A 24199-nucleotide genomic window follows, 5' to 3' on the forward strand; every position below is an offset into this window, starting at 1 on the left:
TTCTTGAGACTGGTTAATTTTGTTAAAATAAATAATTTAATTTCTATCCATTTTAGTCTCAACACATTTTATTTTTCTTACAATCCAATCCGGCCATCATCAGGGACAATCTACTTAACACAATTTTGGAATTATATAATTTAAAAACTCTAACTCCATGCAGGCTATTCTGCCCAGGTCAAAACAACAATTTCTAATTAGTCAATATTCACATTAAAATTCATTTAATAATAATAATTAAAGTTTTAACAAATAGTGACTGTGATAAATGAATTTACATGTTTTAATGTGAATATTGACTAATTAGAAATTGTTGTTTTTAGAAACCAAAATTTCTAAATGATCCTTATTATAAAAGTCTCTGTACATCGTTGCTTTGCTTGAATAGTGGCACATCCGTCAAAAAATAAAAGTTTTGATTTAAATAAAATAAGTTAGTAGAAGCCAATTTTCCATGAATATTTTAAATATTTTTTTCACTATATTTAACCTACTTGCATTAGTTATTGCTTTATTTATGCAATTATTAATTATATTATATTTCATATGAGAATATAGAAAGAACAGTAATTCAATATTACATTATTACTTGTTACTTTTTTTAACTGTTTAAAAGCAGACACAAACAAATTGCATAGATTTTAAGTAAAATTAATTTATGAAAAATATGAGCATGTATTGCAACTATAGATGTAAACATATATTTTTTAATCCAAGTTATATATTTGAAATTTTATATTGATATTTTTTTCTTATTTTTCTATGTTTTTACACACAACAATAATTTTTATAGTTATAATTTAAATTTAAGTTAAATGGTTTTGTTTAATCTTGTTTGATCACATTAATTTATTATACTAAATAAAAAGTAAAAACATTTTTAATATGTAACGCTTTTTTTTGGACGATCAAATAAACTGATTTCTAATTTTAATATTTTTGTAGATAAGTCAAACTTCTCCAAGCAAATATGATTTAAAATTTTGTTGAATTGGTTTCATAATTTTTCTTTTATTGCACCCAGGAACTAAAATTATTTTATTTTAATTAATTAGTTTCCTCAGTAATCAAAATTAAAATTAAAATCTGTACAACTAAAACCCGTGAAGGGTCAGGGATTCAGTACTTCCCAAGGAAGTACTGTTATTATGATTTTACCATTCCTAACAATTTCTGCCTAATGGAATTGTTACACGACATTATAAATTAATGAAAATAACGCCAGGAATGTTTTATTGATGAGGACGACAATAACGCCCTGGCCTTGAGGAAGGGAATTTGCATCAAATAACAACCAAAATGTAAAGCAGTGGCTATTGATATAACTAAACTATAAGGCTTCTCAGTGGAAGCTCTTAACTAGGTTGTTTGAGTAGCTTTATTGTTATGGATGTTATACAGGGATACCCCGAACAATAACGAGTTTATGACGGATAAAGTAGTTAAATTTTAATAATCTTTTAACAATTTATATCATCATAAAATGTACAAATGGAACATTAAATTTATATTATCTTCTTTTAGTATCTTCTCTGAGACTATATCTAAAAATTTGGTACTAATGTAAAAATGAAAACAATGAATGAAATTAATTTATTTTATTTTTATCACTCTCATTTAATTGCTCATAAGCAATAGAGTACATGCACTTGGCATAAAACATATTTATACCATAGTACTGAGGCATAAACCTACTTTTTCGAACCCTTCATTAAGAATAATAAAATTATTAGTTCATACATGCATACATACATGGAATGTATTGCCACTTTTTTTTCTTACTTCCTGTATTAAACAGAGAAAATATATAAATTTATATATATGCATCACTATTTAGTGAATGGTGTATTTCTTGTCAATTTCGGGATGTTCCAAAAATAAAGAATAAAAAAATCTTTGATTAAAAACAATACAACTAAAAATTATTTTGATTTTGAATATCACAAACTTCCTCATAAATAAATAATTAAAAACGAAATAATTTACTTGATTGCAATGTTTTAATTTATTTTGTATGTGTCTAGCAATGAGAAGACTTGTTATCAACACTTCAGTTAACTTGTTATTGGCTCTGAATAAATCGATAGTAATTACCCTAAATTAAGAAATTAATTTGAATAATGTCAACAGTCATCGTGCAACTTCTTAGAGTTTCATAAAGAAGGCCAGTTGATGAAATGAATTTAATGAGTTAATTACCCTAATATGAGAGTTTCCACACCTAACAGCCACTGGAGCTAAAGACACAACTCTTGGTTCTCAACTTGCTCCAAACTCCCAACTTTCTTGACAGACTCAAACTTGAGGAGGAGGTTGTTCAAAGAGTAATCAGGGTCCCACAACTATATTTCACAACTAATTTATTGTTAAGATTATGCTTTCATAGTCGAAATTAGGCAGTACCAGCTCTTTCTGCTCCGTTCAATAGTTCAAGAAATCGACGTTTTATAATAATTTGGTTTTTAAGAAAATTAGTTATAGGGAAAATTAGTCAGCTACTCATTTTGGATTTTTTTTTACATTTAACATTTTTAACCCACTTATAGAAATCAGTATCATAGAGTATAAATGAAAGAAAGAGTTTCAAGGTTAAACTGTGATGATATGTATTTATAAAAAAGTGGAGCAATTTTTATGGGTATGAAGAGAGATCTTGCACCAATTTCTAAAATTAATTATAAACAGTAAAGAATCAATACAAACAACTAAAAACATTTCAGAGTGAAAAAAAGAAAAGAAAAGCTTCAAGTCAAATATAAATTTTCTCTTTTTCAATTAATGAAACCTTCTTTTGCAATAAGAGCAAAGTGTATTTGTAAAAAAAAAAAGAAATTTTTATTCAAAGAAAAATAAATCCAAAATACGAATATATAAATGGATCATGTGGGTAACAACAGTGGTGCCAAAATTGAGCCTTGTTGTACTCCATAAGGATGGATAGCGATTGGATGGATAGACTAGGGTTCTGAACCTTGCCGTACAGAAAAAAAACCTATCACAAAGAAAAGAGAGAATTGGGAGGGACATAAGTGATTTAAGTTTAAATATCATCCAATTCCTCCCGAATCCAATCCTTACAGTCCAAAATCCTTCGTAAAATCCTTAATGCTCCTTACTTTGTCACAAAATCAAGTCATCCATTAGGACCTTAATGTTCCACATGTTGCCGATTTGGCCAGAACCAGATACCATTCTTTCAATGGTAAACTTCTCAACCAACCAAATCCACTTGTTTCTATCCTGGCTTCTCCTTCATTACCTAATAATTCTCCTAGGTGTCTGAAAAGAAGATGGCCTTGAGATCTTCTCCTCTAGAAATGTTATTGGAGTTCTATCAGTGGGTAGATTCCACATGTTTGAATCATGTCACAATGTCACTTACAGCAAATTTATTTGTTGTATATATTTGTATACAGTTGTAAATAACAATAAATAAATTATTAAATAAAAAATAAAGTTTAAATATAAGTCGCTGGTGCAATACTTTGTCAGATGTCTGAGCTATATCAAGAAATACACCACATGTTGCCTTTGCTAGAGCTGACAAAATATAGTCGGTAACTCGGCGTATTTGATAGGGTAGTTGAGTAAAACGAGTGAAAATCAAATTAATGGTCAGATAAGATTTGTTTTTCAATAATAATGCCAGTAAATCTTTTGTATAAGAGTTTTTCGAATATTTGAAAAAAAACAATCGCGAGCAGCTGTACTTTCTCAATAAGGTCGTGTTTCTCTCAAAAATAAATTCGGAAAAAATCATAATGTGATTTAAATATTTCATTATCACTCAAAAAGGCTAAAGGAGAGGAGGAGAAATTTGAAATTTGGACCAGCCGAAAAAAAAAAAGTTACGATCGACAAAGTTAATGGTATGAAAAAATGAATTTTATGTTTTACGCAATATTTTAGTTATAAAAGTGTATTTTCTTAGTATATTTGGTCATCAAAAGTAATACCAAAAACCATAATTGTGAAATACTGTTTTATTGCCAATAGTGTAGCATAAAAGGATGTAGCTATTAAATGAAAGGAGAAGAGAAAAGGGAAGGAGGGAACTGAACGCCGAGGGCAAGCAATTATCTCTTCCTCTGCCATTTCACTGTAGGGGGACCAATTTGCCAGTCCTTACTATCTCTCCTTCGTTGCTCAATAACTGACAACCTTTTCGGCCCACTAATTATAACTTCTCATATAGCTTCGAGTAACTGTGCAATGTGCAAATACTTATCATGATTGTTACAAATATTACCATGCAATTCCACTCGTTATTAACAAGGAGAAGCCACTTACGTGGAAATACTGATTTCTTATTCGACTTCTGGTTATACGAAGTAGAACAGTATAAGACATGCGAGGTGATGAAAAAATAATTTTTATATTATTTAACCAATTTTGTATATTATTGCTTTAGGCGATATGTAGGTTAATAAAAGAAAAAAAAATGAACAATTTTATAAAAAAATAAATAAAAAGTGAAAATATGGGAAATGAAAAATATTAAAGTACTAAAAAGAATAATAAAAAAAAAATAGTATTAATATGTACTTCAAAACTTACTGTCTATGGTGCAAGAACCCAAAAGGAGAGAGGCGTTGATGACCAGAGGGTTTTACGCCTTTAAGCAAAAATCAACAACAACAACCCAAAAGGAGAAAAAAAGCAGTAGAAGAATGAAAATGATGGTTGTTTAGAAACGGTAAAAAATAGATTCATTCGGAGCTTTATATCTTTAAAGTTACCAACATAACTAGAAAACCAAACAGTCGTTTAATGCAAATTAAATTTGTTAAAATATGAGCCCTAATAGATCTTTTTACCTTCTATAGTTCTCGAGATATAGTTTTTTTATAAAGCAACAATTCAAAATAAAGAAAAATCAGTAGTTAGCGAATTTATTTTGAGAAATCTATATCTCAAAAATCATTCGACGTACAAGTGTCTTTTAGCACTCAAATAAAAGCTAGTTTAATATACTATAAAGAAGTATATACCTCTTCATATTCGCTGGAGTAGTAGTTTTTATGACATTGGCATATGAATATGAATTTTTCACATGAACCAACTATAAATAAATTTATTTAAACAAATATCTTGAAAATTACTACTCCGGAAAATATAAGTGTCATATACTACCTTATAGTACATTAGACTAGCTTTTATTTGAGTGCTAAAAGACAGTTGTACGTTAAATAGTTTTTGAGATGTAGATTTCTCAAAATAAATTCACTAACTACTAGTTTTTCAGTGCATTGTTTATAAAATATTACTTTTTAGAAAAATAGTTTCTTTAAGACTCTTATTTAAGCAAATTTAGTATACTTTAAATGGTGTTCTCTTAAGTTTTCTAATGTTGTAGCTAGTTTTAAAGATATAGAGCTCCGAATGAAAAATTTTTTTTTAAGATTTTAAACAGCCATTTTGTATTCTCCCAACCAATACTTGGCAGACTCATCAATTTTGACTAGTAATTGTACATAGTTTTCAATTAAACTAATAAAAAATTGGGGTGAAATAACTGACTTTTTTTCTTACTCTGGTTCTTGTACTATATATAATACACAATTTATAATAATAAATGTATATATGTATAAATGTATGTATTAATAAATGTATGTATGTATTAATAAATGTATATATGTATTAATTTACAATTAATACACAATTATCTAACCAGTTTTAGTATGCTGTGTGTATAGCAGGCCAATTCAGTCTGGAATTAGATCCAATTTAACACCATTGATATGTTTACTAATTTTTTTTTTTTGATATAATAAAAAAGTATCTGGTGCGTGCATCGTAAAACTTTCACCCTTTAGCCACCCTTTTTTGAGATTTCTTTTTTATTTATTATGAAAATACTACAAATTTATATATGTATACATGAGAATGAAAAGTCTAACTATTGTCATAACAACCATGCAAACACGAAAATATTCATTTGCATCTTTAGTTAATTTTTAAATCCAAGTAATTTTTTTTTTATTTTTAATTGTTTATTATTACTAACAATGAGAGATCGCTAATGATTTTAAATAATAAAAATTATAGGTTCTTAAATATTCAGCATTTAAGTCCTTTCACAATATTTCAAAGAGGATAAGACTTAGCTGATAAAATTAATATTAATAATAATATTATAATTACTAAAAATTAATATTAAAAGTTTAATTCAAATATTTAGAGCCACTTTTTTGTGAAAATAGTAAAAAAATATAAAATGCCTCTTTAGAGTCAGGAATTTCCTATAAACCGAAATTACTGCAAAATCTATTTGTAGAAACTCACACACGCAAACTGATTTGCGATATTTCTTTATTTGGACTTAGGGACCTTCTTAAAACATTTAAGCAGAAGACTTGTATGAGAATTGTTTTGTGAAATCAAAAACATTATATTTAAGTCTGATAACTATACTATTAGACTTAAATATAATGTTTTTGATTTCTCTTTGTCTCAATAGGCCGATTTGATTATAAGTAAGAGAAATCAAAAACATTATATTTTTATTTTTCTGTAAAAATCCATATTTTAGGGTTTCTTGAGGTGAAAAAAACGAATATAAATTTTTACTTTCCTGGTATAAATGTTTAATGAAATATATAAAATTCGTCTTCTGGATTAGGATCATGAGTGATCGAGCGATCTCGGCTATATCTACTTTCTCGAATATTAAAAGTAATAATAACAAAATTCTCATTAATAAATTACACCTAAAATGTTTTATCAATTAAATTTTATATTTTAAAAAAATAGAACGAAATCTAGTGTGAAAGAAAATGATAATACATACAACCTGGTTGTTGAGGTTGTATGATTGTGTTGTGATAAATTAATGATGATAAAATTCAAAAATTGCGAAGGATGGAAATTATTATTAAAAGTTATAGTTACAAATAGGTAAATTAAAACATGGAATGGTGCAAATTTATTATTAAAGTAATAAGTTTTATAGATTTTATTTTACAGGTTTATTTTAACTGTTATTTTAAATTGGATCGGTCATCATAGTCTGCAAATTTTAGTAAATCAATGTAAAACTAAAATCAAGGTATGTAAATCTAAAAGGGAACATTTTAAAAACTGGATTGATTTACTTTTTACTTTATATTTTCCCCGACCCCTAAACCACAGACTAACTGATAGCAAATTTAATATGATGTATGAAATGTTATAAATCTTTTTTTTTATAAATATATTTTTTTCAAATTCTTTTGAAAAATAAATTATTGAAGTAAATTTTGGGGCTGTCGACAATTAAGTCAACCCCTTGCCGAACCTAAAGAGCTTATAAGACCAAATTAAAGAGCTCCGAAGAACAGTTAGACCAAGATGGCTTTTTTTTATTCAGGGGGCGCCCGCATAATAGTCATTCCAGCCACGGCTGGAGAAAGTTTAAAAGATACTCTATTCTGCTACTGGAATATCTTTTAGAATATAACATTGGCTAAGGAGGGCTTGATTCATTTTCCAAACCGGTGGCTCACTCCGGTGGTTATTGGATCCCACCTTTATGGTAAATTATATTATTAAATTTTCATGAGCCAAGCGAGGCAAAGTGGTTCCGGTAATGCATGCTAAAAAGGAAGAAATTTATTCTTCAGAAAAATAAAATACTAGATCCTATAAAAGTGTATAACTGAATTTTATAGGAGAAATTGGAAATAATTGGAAAAAAGTTTCATGTTTTTTTATTGAGTAAAACCTGGGCAATAGATGAATAATTGTTTCACTCTTTCGACTGCGGATTCACAAGTTGGGTACGAAGATCTGTCCTCCAGTTTTAAGCGGGCTAAGTATGCTAAGAAGCAACCATGCCAGGTTTCCGGGATATCCATGTTGATATATGGGGCGTTCTGGCGTTTCTGCCACCTTTCAAAAGTCTGAATTCTCTCTTCTTTAGCTAACTTAGTCTAGTTATCATACGGCTGCGTTCATCTGGCAAAAGATCTATCGGAAGCATATCTGCGATAGGACACAATGCGAAAAGCTCGAGAGACGAGTACATCTTCGATACACACCGAAAGCTTTTTTGTGTGTGAGTGAACAGTCTAGCTATATAATGAAAAGTCGTATTAGACTGAAATTGATAAAATAGACTGAAGTTCCACTTAATAAAATCCATTTTTCAGATTGTTTTCGATTTTGTCGAAAACGGCACTAGCTATTTTTATCAAACTCAATGTATCAATGAACAATTGAGGTTTTTTTTGTATCAAAAGTATCAGCAGGTTTTATCCTCATTATAATAGTCTGACAGGGCTTTAATGCCGAATTTTTAGAAAATATTCTACATAACCTAGCTCAAAAGATAAAAGTCAAGAAAACAGAAAAAACATATTTAACAACGAATAGGTCTAACAATTTTCATTAAACTCGACAAATCAATGTAAAATTAAATAGTCTTGAATATGAGCTAGGTCTTATCATCAATGAAATGTCTAGACAGGACTTAAATTCCGAATTTTCAAAATGGCTTCTTCTAAAGAACTTTGTTTTTTCTATTTCTTTAAAGAAAATTTTGTTTGTTCGATAGTTAACCATTGGATTTGATAACTAACTTATGCGAACTGAAGAAGATAAGAGGAAAAATATATTTTTTAGGTTCCAAACACATTTCCGGAAATAATAGTATAATAGACGTATTATATATCGTTGAAAGGCCAACGATTTTAGCAAAAATAATTGAAGAAGATAGGACCGTATGAAGTAGATCGTAGTTAATGTAGATGTAAGTTTCACCCAACTTAGCAGGGCTTCGCTATGGCTGTGTATAAATCTGACAGCCCTAACGAAGTCCTGCAAAATGGGGCGAAACGTTGGTAAACAATAAATAGTTTTCTTTTACTATTTTAATAGCTTTATTAAACGCCTTTCTTAATACAGTCTAGAAAAAATAACGTTTAACAAATAAAGGCGTAGAAGGAAAAAGAGATAAATAAAACGATGTGAACAAACCAACTCGATTTTAATCATCATTTTGCAGTAAAACTAAGTTACTTTTAAAAAATATTTACTTTCCCAGATAAAATTGCATTTTATCTATAACCTTTTTTAATATAGCTGACAATATCGCTGGATGTGGTCACGCTCGTAGGATAAGAAACGGATTAAGATAAAACAACCTTTTCAAACAATATAATAAAAATAAGCGAGATATTCTTGACCCAGGGTAATGTCAAGGATATAATAAATTTAAACAGAAAACGCCAATTAGTGGAATTAACTTACTCGTGCAAGTTAATTACAGAATTTTATTTGAAAATGTCATGATAAACATGTAACCTCTACATTCACGCAATTCATTCTTGTATGATTTCGATTCGAGGCGCTAAGTAATTAATTTGAGAAATACAAAAGGTATAGTTGAAAATAACTTTATTAGAAATTTTGATCCTAATTTCCAAATCAAGAATCAAATAATCTTCCTATTTTCTTCATCTGCTCACGGTGAGTACTTCATAAATAAAATATCTCAACTTACTAACTTTTACTTCTTATCATGTCTTCTGCCTGCTATAGGATTTATTCCATACCCAATTTCATTCGTATGAGGTTCATAAGTTCATTTATGTTTATTTTTACGAATATTTTTCTTATTTTCATTTTTAATTTTACTTATCTATACAAAAAAAAAGAACACAAGATTAGTGGAAGTATCAGTGTTGTAAACAATTTAAAATTATAGTTATTAACGGGAATATGCCTTTTAACTGTCAAGCTCAAAAGAGTTGTTCATAACTGAAATTATTTAAGCCAGGTATTTGGGATCTTACATCTGTTTCACTAATATCGACTTAACGGTGTAAAGTACCGCATGATCAATAGCCTATAGATTTTATTTTTGAATTTTCTGTAAAACGGCTCAATTTTTATTGAAATGGTTCTATAACGTACAACTTAATGATTTTATGATTTTAATTGAATGATGAAGTGAGGTCATATGCTCAATGAAATGTCAAAGCTTTAGTACCAAATTTCTATTTATTTGAAAATAAATATTTTCAAAATATCTTATTGTTGTTAGCAATGAGAAAAAAATAATAAATATTTACTGGGACAGAATTGTATGTTATTTATATAAAGGAGATATATTTTTCCATTTACAATAAACGAATTTCCGTGAAATATATTTATTATTGAAAACAAAGATCAATAGATAAGAGAGAGTATCAATTTAGCTGTATAATACACTGTTGGAAAGGCAAAGAAAAAAAATTAGAAAAATCAATATTTAACATATAAAAATGTAAAGGAAAAAAAAGTAGCGAAAATCATATGCAAAATGAATATATAAATAAATATTTATTTATGGACAATTACAACTGTACTTGCAACATAAAATACAACCAGTAAATTTGAAGTGATTATAATCGTATAATCATGTAAAGAAACTACCCATTGATATCACTCTAAAAACATTTTTACAATAGGTCTCGGGGCCATCTTCTTTTCAGACGCCTCGGAGGATTGCCAGGAATGAAAGAGAAAGCAAGGTTAGAAACTAATAGGTTTGAGTGATTAAGGAGTTTATAATGGAAAGATTGATATCTGGTTCGGGCTAGATCGGTTACATAAGAAACATTAAGGCCTTTATGTATGATTTTATTTGTGACAAAGTAAGGAGCAATGAGGATTTTACGAAGGATTTTGGCAGGATTGGATACGAAAGGAATTTTTAGAAAGGTTCAGTGGAGCCCCAAAGCTCAACTCCGTATGTCCAGATAGGCCTTATTATTGTCATGTAGATCAGTGTTTTGTAATGAATTATAAATAAATTGCTGATTTTATGGTTGTTATGATAATAGTCAGTTTTTATTTTCAATAACCCATTGCTATAAAATATATAGCTATGGGTAGTACAGTGGTCACGTGACTTTCAATGGCCTTTCTTGAGCATTAAATTATTTATTTTACAAATGCATCTACCCATTTAGTATAAGTAAGTCATAAGCATGATAGCTATGTATCTATGTAGATAATTCTTGGATTTTTACAATGTGGGTTCTTTCAAATACTACGAATTACATAATTTATAATTACATAGGAGTTGTATAGAAGTATTGTGATCGTAAAATATTACAACTCAAATTATTACACGTATTATATTTTATTATTCTTAGGAGAACTAAGACGAACTACTCCGTAATAATAAATACTTTTTCATTTCTTTTCAGATTGAAATTGCATATTCAATAAATTTTATTTCAAGGATAGTATGAGATAGTGATGTAAGAATGAGATAGTGGATTGCCATTACAATTCGTTTTTATTTCTAGTCGTGAATATTAAATATATCTGATAATGATCAATCTTTTGAAGATAATAATGAAATTTCTTCATAGTTTATATTTATCCGTTTTAATAATAAAAATATGCAATGGATAATTATTCCAAAAAAAATAAAATAAAATAAAGGTGCTTTAGGAGAAACCATTTTGGAAATTCAGGGTTAAAATCCTGTCAAGCTATTTAAATGACGATAAGACCTAGCTGATTTTTACTATTTCATTTTATATTGATGAATGAAAATTGTTAGAACTGTGTTAGAGAAAAACAAAAAAATTATGGAAATATTTATGTTTATAAAAAATACGTTTCTGTGGTGTAAATGCTAACAACAATTTTTTCTATTTACTTTAACAGAGTTAATAAACCTGACCACTAGATCGGTTTTTCACCCCGTTATTAGATTTGAGGTTGTGGGACTGTTTTTAATCGAGGAACTTCCATTGGACCTGGATGTCCAAAATCGAACAAATATATTTATAATTCAATCGTAAAAAAATAAATATTCGGATCATTTTTTATTAGGATGTATTAAACCAACATCTTGTTTCCTCGTAAAAGAAAAATTATTGCTTGGAATGTAGCATTGATTAAGGTGAACTGTACTTATTAAGAATCAAGGAGAACATCAATTAATTATATTTACCCAACAAGAACTCTAATCAAGGTCCTATTCATGGATAAGACATATGCCGCCATTTTATTTCTTCATAATCCAACTGGAGGGAGTGACGGAGTATACTATTTTAACTTATTAAATTAATGATTCTACTGGAAGAGTTTATAGAAACTAATATGAAATTGGTGAATGAACACAATGTTTCTTATTTAAATATATTAGTTTATTTCATAGACAACAACGTTTCGCCCATCTTCAGGTTGCTGATTAACTTTTTTATATATGATATATAATTAACTCCTTATTTGTCATTTTATGCTAATATTAAATATATTATTGTCATTTTAATTATATTATTTCAATTTCTTGAGACAAGGTAATTATTTATTAAATAAATCAAAACTTGGATCCTTTTTTGTCTCAACACTTTTTATTTTTACCGGTCCATTTTAGCCATTCTCAAGGGCATCTAAATATTTAACAGCTTATATTATATATTCATTTTTAACACTTATAACAACAACATTATCACCAATAATATAACATACCTTCAATTATAATTTCTTCCTCACATTAAATTTAGAGTTACTTTTGCAGGCTATTCTGCCCAGGTCATTCATTAATTATAAGTTAAAAGCCTATTTAAAAAGTCAATTATTAGAGAGTCATATTTATTATTAATAAGCTTAAGTTTAGTTACCTATTTTTTTAATTTAAAATCATAAATATTTAATTCTTCTTATATAAGATTATCCACACAAATTCACGACCATATACACAAACCATTTATAACCTCCCACTCACACAGGTCAGCCTTGTTTTAAAATTAATTTAAATTGCATTTTTGTCTCAATTTGGTATTTATTCTAATTCTCAAATTTCTATATTACATTTAATTGTAAATAGTAACAAATGTCTCCATTTATTTTTATAAATTTATTTTGCTTAAAATATCTGCATAATGTTGGTTTAAATTCCTAGTATCTGTTTTAAAATTAACTGTGTAATTTATGTTCTCTGATATATAAATTGACTCAAGTATTTTTCTTTTGTACAAATTGTTTTCTTTATGTAAAATTATGGTGTTATCAAAATCAAAATTATGTTGATTTTTGGCTGTATGCTGTACTAGTGCTGTTTTATTTGGATCCTTTTCTTTATTTCTTGTATCATTTTTGTGTTGATATATTCTATCCTCCAACATTTGCTTAGTTTCACCTATATATAGATTGCTGGACAATTTAAACATGGAATTTTATATATTAATCCCGATTGACTTTTTATTTCAATTTTGTCCTTTAAATTGCTATAATAATTTTTAATTTTATTGTTAGGTCTATAACATAATGAGTATTCTTCCACATCATAATCTAATAATAATAAATGACCTCTGGATATCCTCCGATAAACCTTTTATATAATTTAATTCACAATATTTCTTAATAATTGCTTTACTATTTGTTATTTTATTTTCCATTCTATCTTTGGATTTTTTAAGGTTTATATCCCAAATTTTATAAATTAATTTTCTGGGGTAAAAATTATCCAAAAATATTTTAAATATCATACTTTTCACTCTATTCAGCCTACTAGCATCCGTTATTCTTATAGCCTTGTTAACATAATTATTAATGACATTGAATTTCATCTGAAATGGATGGCAAGAATATTAATTTAATATCAAATTACTACTTGCTTCCTTCTTTGTCCATTCTGTTATTATATCCTTTCCTTGTCGTATTACCATCATATCCAAAAATCTTAATTTTTCTTCCTTTTCTCATTCCATTGTGAACTGTAATCTGATGAAGAAATTATAATTGAAGGTATGTTATATTATTGGTGATAATGTTGTTGTTATAAGTGTTAAAAATGAATATATAATATAAGCTGTTAAATATTTAGATGTCCTTGAGGATGGCTAAAATGGCCGAAACGTTGGACTGGTAAAAATAAAAAGTGTTGAGACAAAAAAGGATACAAGTTTTGATTTATTTAATAAATATATATTATTGTCAATAATTGAAACTTTTTATAAATCCACTATTTCACATTTTTAAATCAAGGAGAATAATTACCTTCCAGAAGGTTATCTTTTCAAAAATTGATTTAAAAATTCAGGAATAATATGATCAAAGGATAACCTTCAGGAAGGTAATTATTCTCCTTGATTTAAAAATCTGTAATAGTTGATTTCATAAAAAGTTTCAATTATTGAAAATAATATGTTTAATATTAGCATGAAAAGACAAATAAGGAGTTAATTATATATTATATATAAAAAAGTTAAACAGCCGCCTGAAGATGGGAGATAATCACGAAACGTTGTGAAATAAACTAATATATTTAAATAAGGAAGATTGTGTTTATTCACCAATTTCATATTATTCTGACTTAATTTTACCTCAGAATATATAACGTCATTTAGTATTGTATAATAATAAAAAAAAAATTTCGTAATACATGTATTTGATATTGCAATCATAATTTAGTATTTGATGTTGAATATAATATGATTTTTTTTTTTTAATTTACCATATATCGAGTATACATTTGTAAGGATTGAATAAAAACATTACTGAAACATAAAATACTAGTAGATTTTTTTATTTTAAAATAATTTAATTGGATTTTATTTTTCAATATTTAAATAGATTATAAAATTATTTTCTTATTGCAAATTATATACTGCAACAAGTTCAAGCAAAAAAAAATTAATTTTAGAAGTTAATTATTTTGAAATTTTATTTTCATTAATAAACTATTTAATTATAATATATCTTTACGCCTTCAGTCTTGACGCGCTGTGCGGAAAGACAGATAGATATTGCAGGTGAGATATCTTTAGCGCCTTGCAATGAAATAAAAAGCTTCATCTCTTCTTAATAATTTAATTTATGATTACAACGACCCCTATTTAATGAGTTCTAAATCTATTGCTCCTGAGGAAGTTGTAAGGTAATGTCGGAAATTATATGTTTTAAGATATCAATTTCAAATTTTTTTTAACGAGAAATTTTATGGATATCTTGTAACTAATAATTAGCTTTATTTTGTGCTTTTATTTATTTACTACTCATAATTATTGTATTTTAAAGTACATTATCATAGTCCATGATAGATAAAGTAGCTTAAAAGTATTATTATATTTTCATTATTATTTTTATTCTTATTATATATATATATTATGTATTGACATTTACAACAGTATTTATGTAAAAATACATTTAGTAAATTTAATGTTTGATTATAATGGTGTGATACAGACATGTAGATAAACTATCCAACAACTAGTACTTATTGTTATATAAATGATAATAGAATATTTCCATATATTTTTGTTTCCAATTTTTAATTAAAATAATAATGTGAAAAATGAAAAAACAGTTCTTTCTGTTTTTTTATAATAATTTTTCTAAGCATACGTGATTTTATGTTTGTTTTTTCTACATTTCTATATCCTCATAGCGTGAATCAAAGATAGCAATTAAAGACAAGAAAGAATAAATAAATGTTTTTGTCCGTTTTCATTAATTTGTTTTCTGTTTTGTTTTTTTTATGAATTAATATATTGCAAATATTTTTTTGTCATAACTAATTAAATAAAATTATATTTTGATATTGTAAGATTGGTTTGGATTTTCTTTTAAATTTTTTCCAGAGTTTCTTCTCTTCTCTTCTGAACTTCCTTTCTTATTTTATTTTTCCTTATTCTATAGTGTAATATTGAATGTGTGTCTGTTTTTATATTGAGATAAGGGCAAGAGTTTATTATTATTTTTTTTTTAATAATACGGTCAAAAGAATAAAGGTGCATATATATATGCAGTTTATTCAATTTATAGAACTCTCTCTGCAGCCATAATAGAGGTATATTTATTATTTAATAACTTTTTTTCGACTTTTTTTTTTTTAACTTAATTTGTTTTATTATATGAGGTGAGGAGACGCAAAAAGTAAAATCATTTTTTTTGGAACATTTATATTTCTCTTTAAGGTAGAGAACTGTCAACATCTAAAATAGAAATAAATGCGTAATAATTTTACAATCAAATTTGCATTAAGATTCACGAGGGAATAAATCTCTATGATAAAAAGGAATCAGAATTTCAATTTTCAGAAAAAAAAAATACATTTTTTTATAAAAAAACGCATCTTGAAAAAATATTTTTTTTTGTTATTTCTTTTTCATATAATTGTTTTCTTTTTTCAACTTCATATCTCTATTAGTACTTTTCAAAGGAGATTAAAACCAGTGAGTGTGATGGATTAATTTAGAAAATGAAATGAAAGGCGTGATGGGTACCAGTTTTTTTTTTTTTTTTGAGGGGGGGTCATTGCCTTTTTTCAACTTCATTTGCAAAGTGGGATAAATCCATTTTATTGGGTATTTGAAATAGCTAAAAATATCTATGGAATCTTTTTCGGTTTTAATTAAAAAACAATTGTTCCAATAATAATTGTTGGAAAAGAAAACAATCATCTGGATATTTCCTGTTTTTTGAAATATTTTCGTATTCAGATTTATCTCTACCAATTATATATTATAATATTTTTATCCTATCATCCTGGCTTCCAATCAAAAATTAAAACACAATAGTTCTTAATTCATTTATTTTTATCTTAGTCGTTTCAGGGATACTGTCTTCTTCTGCTCCTATAATTTAATATTATTTTAAAATAAAGATTTATTTGCACAATTGTATACAATGAATAAATTTCATTTATATTTATTTCATAGAAATAAAGTCAAAATGTTGTAGTCATAAATTTAAATCGTATTATATATTGAATTGAATTTATCACATCTTAGAGAAATTGAAAAAAAAACTCAATCAATTTTTTTTATTTCAATTATTAAACATTAGTATCCAATAATCATATGAAAAATAACAAACAAACAGTATTTATTTTCTTCAAGATGTATTATTTATATCAATTGTCTTAAGTATTTTAATTTTATTCGAAAATCGAATACTCTTCTAAACACCCTTTTTGTCACTCCAGAGTTTTTTTTTTTTTATTTTTCCATATTCCTTACAAATTTTTAAAATGTTCAATTATAGATCCTGAAGAGTGGTAAGCAAAAAAATAAATAATTAAGCACTATTGTGTTTTGTTTTTTAAAATTTTTTAAGGCAGGGAAAGGGATTTGAAATATATATTATATGACTCATGGAGATTCTAAAAAAGATTAATCAAAATACGAAAATGTTTCAGAAAACCCAAAATTATGCATCATTCAACTGATTATTTTGTTTTTAAACAACTATTAACGGATCAGTAGCTTTTAAACTACATCAGAAACAGATTCGTTAAATGTCGTTAACCTCCTTCAAATAAATAATGTAGTGACGATCATAAAATTTAATGGCAGCAGGAATACTGTGGCAGTTGAGTGATGTCGAAATGTCGTTCATGGCAACACTCCCTGTCAGTCTTCATTAGTGTATTATGCATTAATAAAATGAAAATCATCGCAAAAGAGTCCATTTGCGTAGCCACAGATCTTTGTCAAGAACAAGAGTGTTCCATTCAGAGGCTGACAACGTACACACTGGATCCAGCATGGCTACTCTGACCTGGCGCCAAAGGTTAATTATTTTTAGCATGATCAGAGTTACTTACGTCCCCTTCATGATGTTTAGGTGCTTACTGCCTCGGTGGGATCGCAGATGACAGTCGTCACGTAAGAGGTAGGTACTTAGAAGTGAGAGTAGCCTACCTTGTGGAGGATGGAGGGCCTGGAGATGACGACCTTGGGCCTGGGGGGCGGTTGTGGTGGCCCCTTGAGAAGGGCCGGCCCCAGGCGGCGGTGCAGCCTCCCGATAGTAGCCGCCTCCTCCCGCCTCCTGCTCGGGGGCTCCGCCCGCCAGCTCCCGCAACGCCGCACCTGCTCCGCCCAGCTGGTATCCATCTACTGCCCCATCTCTCCCCCACACCGATCCCCTCCCCCTCTACAATCCCCACTCCTTCGCGTTCCAGTGGGGAAATTCCGCTCCTGCGTTGAGTTGTAAAAATTTAGTTGGAACATTACAAAAAATCTTAAAAAGTTCGTGTTCGAATAAGACAGAGCTATGAGAAATTGAAGAATTGACTTAGTTTTCTATGCAAAAGATGTATTTAAACTCCAAACGAAAAATCTCACAAAGTCAACTCCAAAAATTGTCTCGGCATTACTTCTGGCCTTTTGTGTGAGAGTGACCCCCTGCGAAAAAAAAAATTTAAGGTATAGTTTTAGTGCAAAATAACACTAAATTACATTTTTATCAATTCTAATAAAACTTTTATTACCTTGTTCGCAAAACGTCTTGTTAAAATTAACACACTCTTAAAATGAAAATTCCAACTCGTTTTTATTTTGAATGTTTTTATTTTTTTAATTTCAAATCTCTATTAAAACTTGTAGTTGGTTGTTTTGTATTTGTTAACAGTTGGCGTGTGAAGATTAGTATGTAAAATTATATTGTTGACTTACCAACTTTCTTTTGTAATTGTTCTGATTGTTTTTGCCTGAACAATTTTAAGTTTGTTCCTTAATGGGTTGATTATGTAGTAGACGCCTTCACGCTTGGTTGGACTATCCGGCAACACCGATAGGTATAGCTGGTCAAGTATCTAGCAGTCCCTTCCAATTAGAATGGATACAATATACCATATAATGAAAAACATGTCACATACAATTGTTGAATAAATTTTAATTCGAATTACTTATTCAATATTTGTCTACTCATTAAGGATTGTTCCATTAAGCAGGTTTTTTTAAAATTAATAATTCATTATCCGTTATTGTTGTCAAATAAAGAAATAAATAATAATTGTTTATTTTATCTGATACAAAACTACAAAAATTCTAGTGCGGTGTTCTACGGTGCTCGTGCTAGTTATCACTGCTACCAAGTTTAGTAATTTTCTGAAAGGAAGAGCAAAAATTATGAACAAAATTTTTTTATTTGTCTGATGATTTAAAAAATCCTATTGTAGGTTTTCCCGCGGAGGGAATAAAGAATATAATTTTTCCTATGCAAATAATACAACAGTTTAATAAAAGATAACGAAAGATCGAGCGATCTCGGCTTTTCCTGTTCAAATCGTTTGTTTCTATTTTTCCTTTAGTTATTCATGAAATTCTTTGACATTAATTATTTATTAATTGTTTATTATTACAACAACGATCGTAATAATTTCCCTCACTATATATTCCATACATAAGACATGTGAACGTGAAAAAGGAACATCGTAGCTTTGTCAGATGAATTGGCCAATTTTATTTTTTTATTACTAGGGTATAGTACCATTATTTCGAGAGATATTTCACTTTAATTTTCTTTTGTAGATACAGTAAAAAATGAAAAAGTTCTTGTTTGTTATTTTTCAATAAATAATAAATTTGAATAACACATAACATAGAAATGTTTCATTTTTCAACTTTTTTTTTTCTTGGTTTTTACATTATCTATAAAAAAAAAACTAAAGTATTTTTGGAAACAGTCAGATCATACCTCAATAATAATATATTAACGAAACACCAAAGGTTCGAATATTTTCATCATATGAGTGAATATTCTTAATTTCTAAAAATTAACCACCCAATAGAGTTGGAATTAAATTAAATATTTTCTTTTTAACGACTTATTTCTTATTGAAAATTTCAATTTACTTTTACTTCGACAATAAGAGACGTTTAAAGTGATTCTGACAGCCGTCATAATTTTTGACATTAGGTTTTTAATTTTCAACTATAAGCTTAAATCCTCAAGGATACGATAACTCCTACTTATAAACCCACACTTATATAGGAAGGAATAGTTTATACGGCACCTCAAACCAGTTCATTTGGTTTTGTAACATGTGATCGGCGTGAACCTAATGAGACTAAAATTAAAGGTAAGAAGGTTTCATCTTCTAATTTTATTTATCACCACAAATAGCGAATTAACCTAATAAAAATATCAATTCTTAGATTAAATTTGATTTTACGCCTGGGGGAGGTGCCTCTGGATATTGTTATTTGAGACTGGTTATATTTATTAATTATAATAAAGTTGAAAATTTTAGCCTCAATATTTTTATTAATTTATTTCATATCACCAGCATTTCAGCTAACATGGGAATGATTAAAGATAATCTCAATTTTAAAATCCACAGCCTCACTTACACTTTCTAAAACTATTGCAGGTTATTGTACCTTTATATAACTGTATTTGATGATAAAAGTATATCTAATCTTCTTAATACAAAAAAGATCTATTGTTCGTATTTCATGCGCTACCAAAATATTTCTGATTCTATTAAAAGATTTTTTATTCACTAAAAGTTTAAAAAAAAAATAATAGGGACTTCAGTAAAGTAGGTTAAAAAAAAAATCTATGAAGAAGCATACCGTATTCGTTTATATCGTTGTCTGAAACCTTTAAATACTATTTTTCAAAGAAATTAAAAACTATAGATTTTAATTTTTTTTCTCTAGTTGTCCATTTTCCAAATATCGTTCATAACTTATTTACTTCTTATCAAATTCTTTTGCTAATACAATTGTTAAAAAGCTGAATGCTAGCTCTTTTCACCTGTATTACCACCATTTAGATTCAATGCCGTTATAAGGGCGAAATATTAGATCCGGTTTGTGCACTTTGGTGCAGTTTATAGGGCCCTAAAACACTTTCCAGCTTCGTGTAGATTGGTTGAGTTGTGATGTAGTTATTTATAATTTTTTTTTTTACCATGTATTTTTATTATATAATGTTATTCACCGCTATAAACTACATAAGCAATTAATTAAATCATTAGTCAAATGCGTAAATAACTAAATATATCATTTTATATCAAGCTTTCAATTGTATTCGATTAATCAACCTACCTGTTTTACAATTACCAATATCAAGCATTTCCGGGTCACCTAGTTTTAAATTAAAAAAATGAATTAATGATGAAAAAGGATGTAGGTTATGTAAAAGTTAAATAACTACACTAAATAAGACTTGAGAATAATACCCTGTAACAATCTCATATAGCATCAATAGGGCTGTGAATTTTAAAATTGATATTATCCTTGATAATGGCCAGGATGGCCGAAACGTGGATAATATGAAATAAATTAATAAAAAAGCAGAGGCTAAAAGTATCTAATTTATTATAATTGATGAATAATTGCATGTCCATTATTCGTTAGTTGAATAAATTTAACACTGTTGTTACCTCATGAACTGCTCATAAATTGAAACGGATCACTAACATTATTTATTTTCTTTTACCAAAATAATTTGAAATGAAATATTGTCACAATGAGTATTAATAAAACACAAAAATAAAGTAACTTCTTCTTAATTTAAAACAAATTTGATCCTTCTTTTCTCTCAACTTTATTCTTTACAACTTTTCCAACGTTTCGACCCTGAGGCCATTCTCGAGGATATCTTCATATTGATGTCATTTCCTTTTTCGAATCTTTAAAATGCAGGCTAATTGTCTTTATTCCATATAACCTTTTCTAAATAATTTTTTTTTTCCTAGATTTAAACCTTTTATAAAACACCTCTCTTCCTTTCTTCATTCACATTTGCAACTTAAAACAGAACCTTTGTTTTAAATTAAGAATGAACTAAACCACTCTCTAACAAGAATAAATAAAATTAATCTAACAAAGTAACTTCGTTTACTCGCCTGGAATTTATTTTTAATTTAACCAAATATAAAACTGTAGATTGTATTTTTTTTAATTGATGATCTGGGCAAAATAGCCTGTAAAACATTTTTGTCAAAAAAATTTTGACGTGAGGTGTTAATTTATATTTGAGGTATGGTATGTTATTAATAAATTGGTAAATTAATAAAATTGTTACAAATGAATACTTAATAAGCTGTTAAATGTTTAGATTGTCCTTGAGGATAGCCGATTAGGCCGAAACGTTGGACTATTGATGTAATAAAGAATGTTGAGACTTAATAAGGATACCATTTGATTTATTTAATTTATTGAGGATATTTGGGAACATGAGTCAGCTTCACATGCGTTCCTCTTGTTCAAATAACTTTGATACGTTGAAAATGAATTTATTGAAGAATGAGCTTATTTGCTATAACATTACATTTTGAGCCTTATTGAGATTATGAAACGTCAATGTGGATCTCTAATGCATAGCAGAGTGGATTCAACATAAAATAAATAAATGAAACAAAAATAATTCCTTTATATTGTAATTATAAAAATGAGAATTTTATTTTTCTTAGTTATCAATGATTTTTTTCAGCACTAGTTCAGATCAATTTCTTTAACCCCATCCCAAAAAAATCTAAATATTAAAAAATCAGTCGTACCTGAATTTTCACAATTCCAGTTCAATGTGACAGGAGTTTACTATTACGGATGAATGAATACGATCTAATTGTTCCGCGTAACTTCAATATTTTCGAGCCACAGGGAATTCAGTGGAAACTGTGGGTGGGTGCTATTGTAACTTAATTGAGTGCGCACTTAACTTCGACGCAAATACCGAGCTAGTCCGTTCCGAGAAGTCCAACCTACACAGAATACTTTATACCGCTGTTGTGTGTAAAATAATACTGTCTATTTTTTTAAAATTTGTAGAGAGAAGTTTTTTCCTGTAAAGACTTTATTTTTCGAAGTTGGAATCTTATATCTTTAGAAAGTAATATACCAGTGGCATACCACCTTTTTTAACATATATACTCGTTAAAAAATAAGATAACTCTTAAACTTTTAATATATTGGCTGTATCTTTAAGTACCAGTGATTTGAATTCTATAATTCCTTGATTTGAAGCCTGAATCGCAACAAAATAACTATGATACCGTTTCCAACCGTTCTGTAGGAATTCCTTATTTCTTATTTTTTGTATTATCTTTTTATATTTTGATAAAAAACAAAAAAAAAGAAAACAGCTGTTACCCTCGAAATATTTGATCAGGAGATATTTCAAATATACCATTAGAAAGAGCATTAAATTTCTCGTGAGAAAGTAAAACTTTAAATACGAATAGTCACCATTCAAGGTTCAATGGAATACTTTGAGTATGAAAGAAAATACAAAATATGAAATTAATTAAAAGTTTATAACTTATTATCGCGTTTCCAGGGAAGTCTGCAAGAGATGAAAAATTCAAATATTCCATAATTTTCAATAAATGAATGGTATGACAGAATCCCAATTGAGTATAATTTTAATAATTAAAATATAAAAATTGTTTTGTTTTTTTGTTAATATACTTTTATTTGTTGACGAATATTACAATTTGCCACAAAGTTTTTGGGCAATAAGTATTACTGATAACTGATCGCATCCATACTAAAATTAAAAAAAAAAAAAAGTAAGAATAGCAGGTAAATAAAAATAAAAATGAATAATTTTGGAAAATATTTCATAGAATCTCACGAAATGAATTTTCGACCTTAGGATTGTCATGAATGTTGCTCCAATTTTTGAGCTTTCTAACGTTACACCCAAATTTGCGAATGTATACTTATTTTTATGAGATACTGAAGTTGGGATGTCAAGAAACATAAGATAACTAGTGTTTATTAGTCACGTTCTTTGTTGAAAAGGAAGGCATAAGTTAAAAATTATTTGTTTGATAAATCTAAATTGCAAAATAGGACTTCAGCTAGAAAATATTTTCTTCAAAGACAAGTATAGTTTGTCTTTGTTAAAACCACTGCAGATTTCATTCAAGTTTATAACTTGAACTTAATGCAAAGTTCTCTTTTTCTGAAAATCATGAAATTTAATAAAAATATTTAATATTTCGATAATAATAAGGTATCATTCATATCCTTACCCTTATCATTACTAGCAACGTTAAATATTTTTATCAGTTTAATTCTTAGGAATTTCATTATTTTTAAATGAGAATTTCATATGTTAGACCCACATTAAATAGTTTTCCTTCATATATTTTTAAAAATTAAAGATATATCTCTACTTTAGTAATTTTTAATCAAATGAAAAAGACCAGCTATGATTTGGGTATTGGATGAAGTAAGAAATAACACAATTGGTCATTTGATAGAAATGAGTCAAGGTAAAGTGGAGAGCAGTGATTGTGAATTTTTGTTACTACGTATACTTTTAATGTTTTAAAACATTGGTGGCACATCAACATAAGAAGAAATAAAAGAATTTTATAATGAAACCTCTCTACAAATTTTAAGTAACATTTGGACTTATTGTTTTGTCAATTCAATTCATAATGGAAATGTAAAAAAATAAATAATTTTCATTTCAGGAGGGACCATGAGTGTATGGGGAAAAAAAATTATTATCATTATTATTATAA

At 27.7% G+C, this 24199-nt stretch overlaps 1 protein-coding gene across 1 annotated transcript in view; it reads right to left on the reverse strand.

Annotated features, from left to right (window-relative positions):
* The window catches only part of LOC106680291 (Golgi-associated plant pathogenesis-related protein 1), a 135123-nt gene extending 117324 nt beyond the window's left edge, over nt 1-17799 (reverse strand). Inside the window, exon 1 of the mRNA XM_024359676.2 lies at nt 17631-17799. The gene's annotated coding sequence lies outside the window, so the exon portion shown is untranslated. The remainder of the gene's footprint in view (nt 1-17630) is intronic.
* Nucleotides 17800-24199: the final 6400 nt, after the last annotated feature.

This window comes from Halyomorpha halys, unplaced genomic scaffold, assembly GCF_000696795.3.
Source record: "Halyomorpha halys isolate HHAL.00 unplaced genomic scaffold, Hhal_1.1 Scaffold252.1, whole genome shotgun sequence".
NCBI classification, from domain to species: Eukaryota; Metazoa; Arthropoda; class Insecta; order Hemiptera; family Pentatomidae; genus Halyomorpha; species Halyomorpha halys.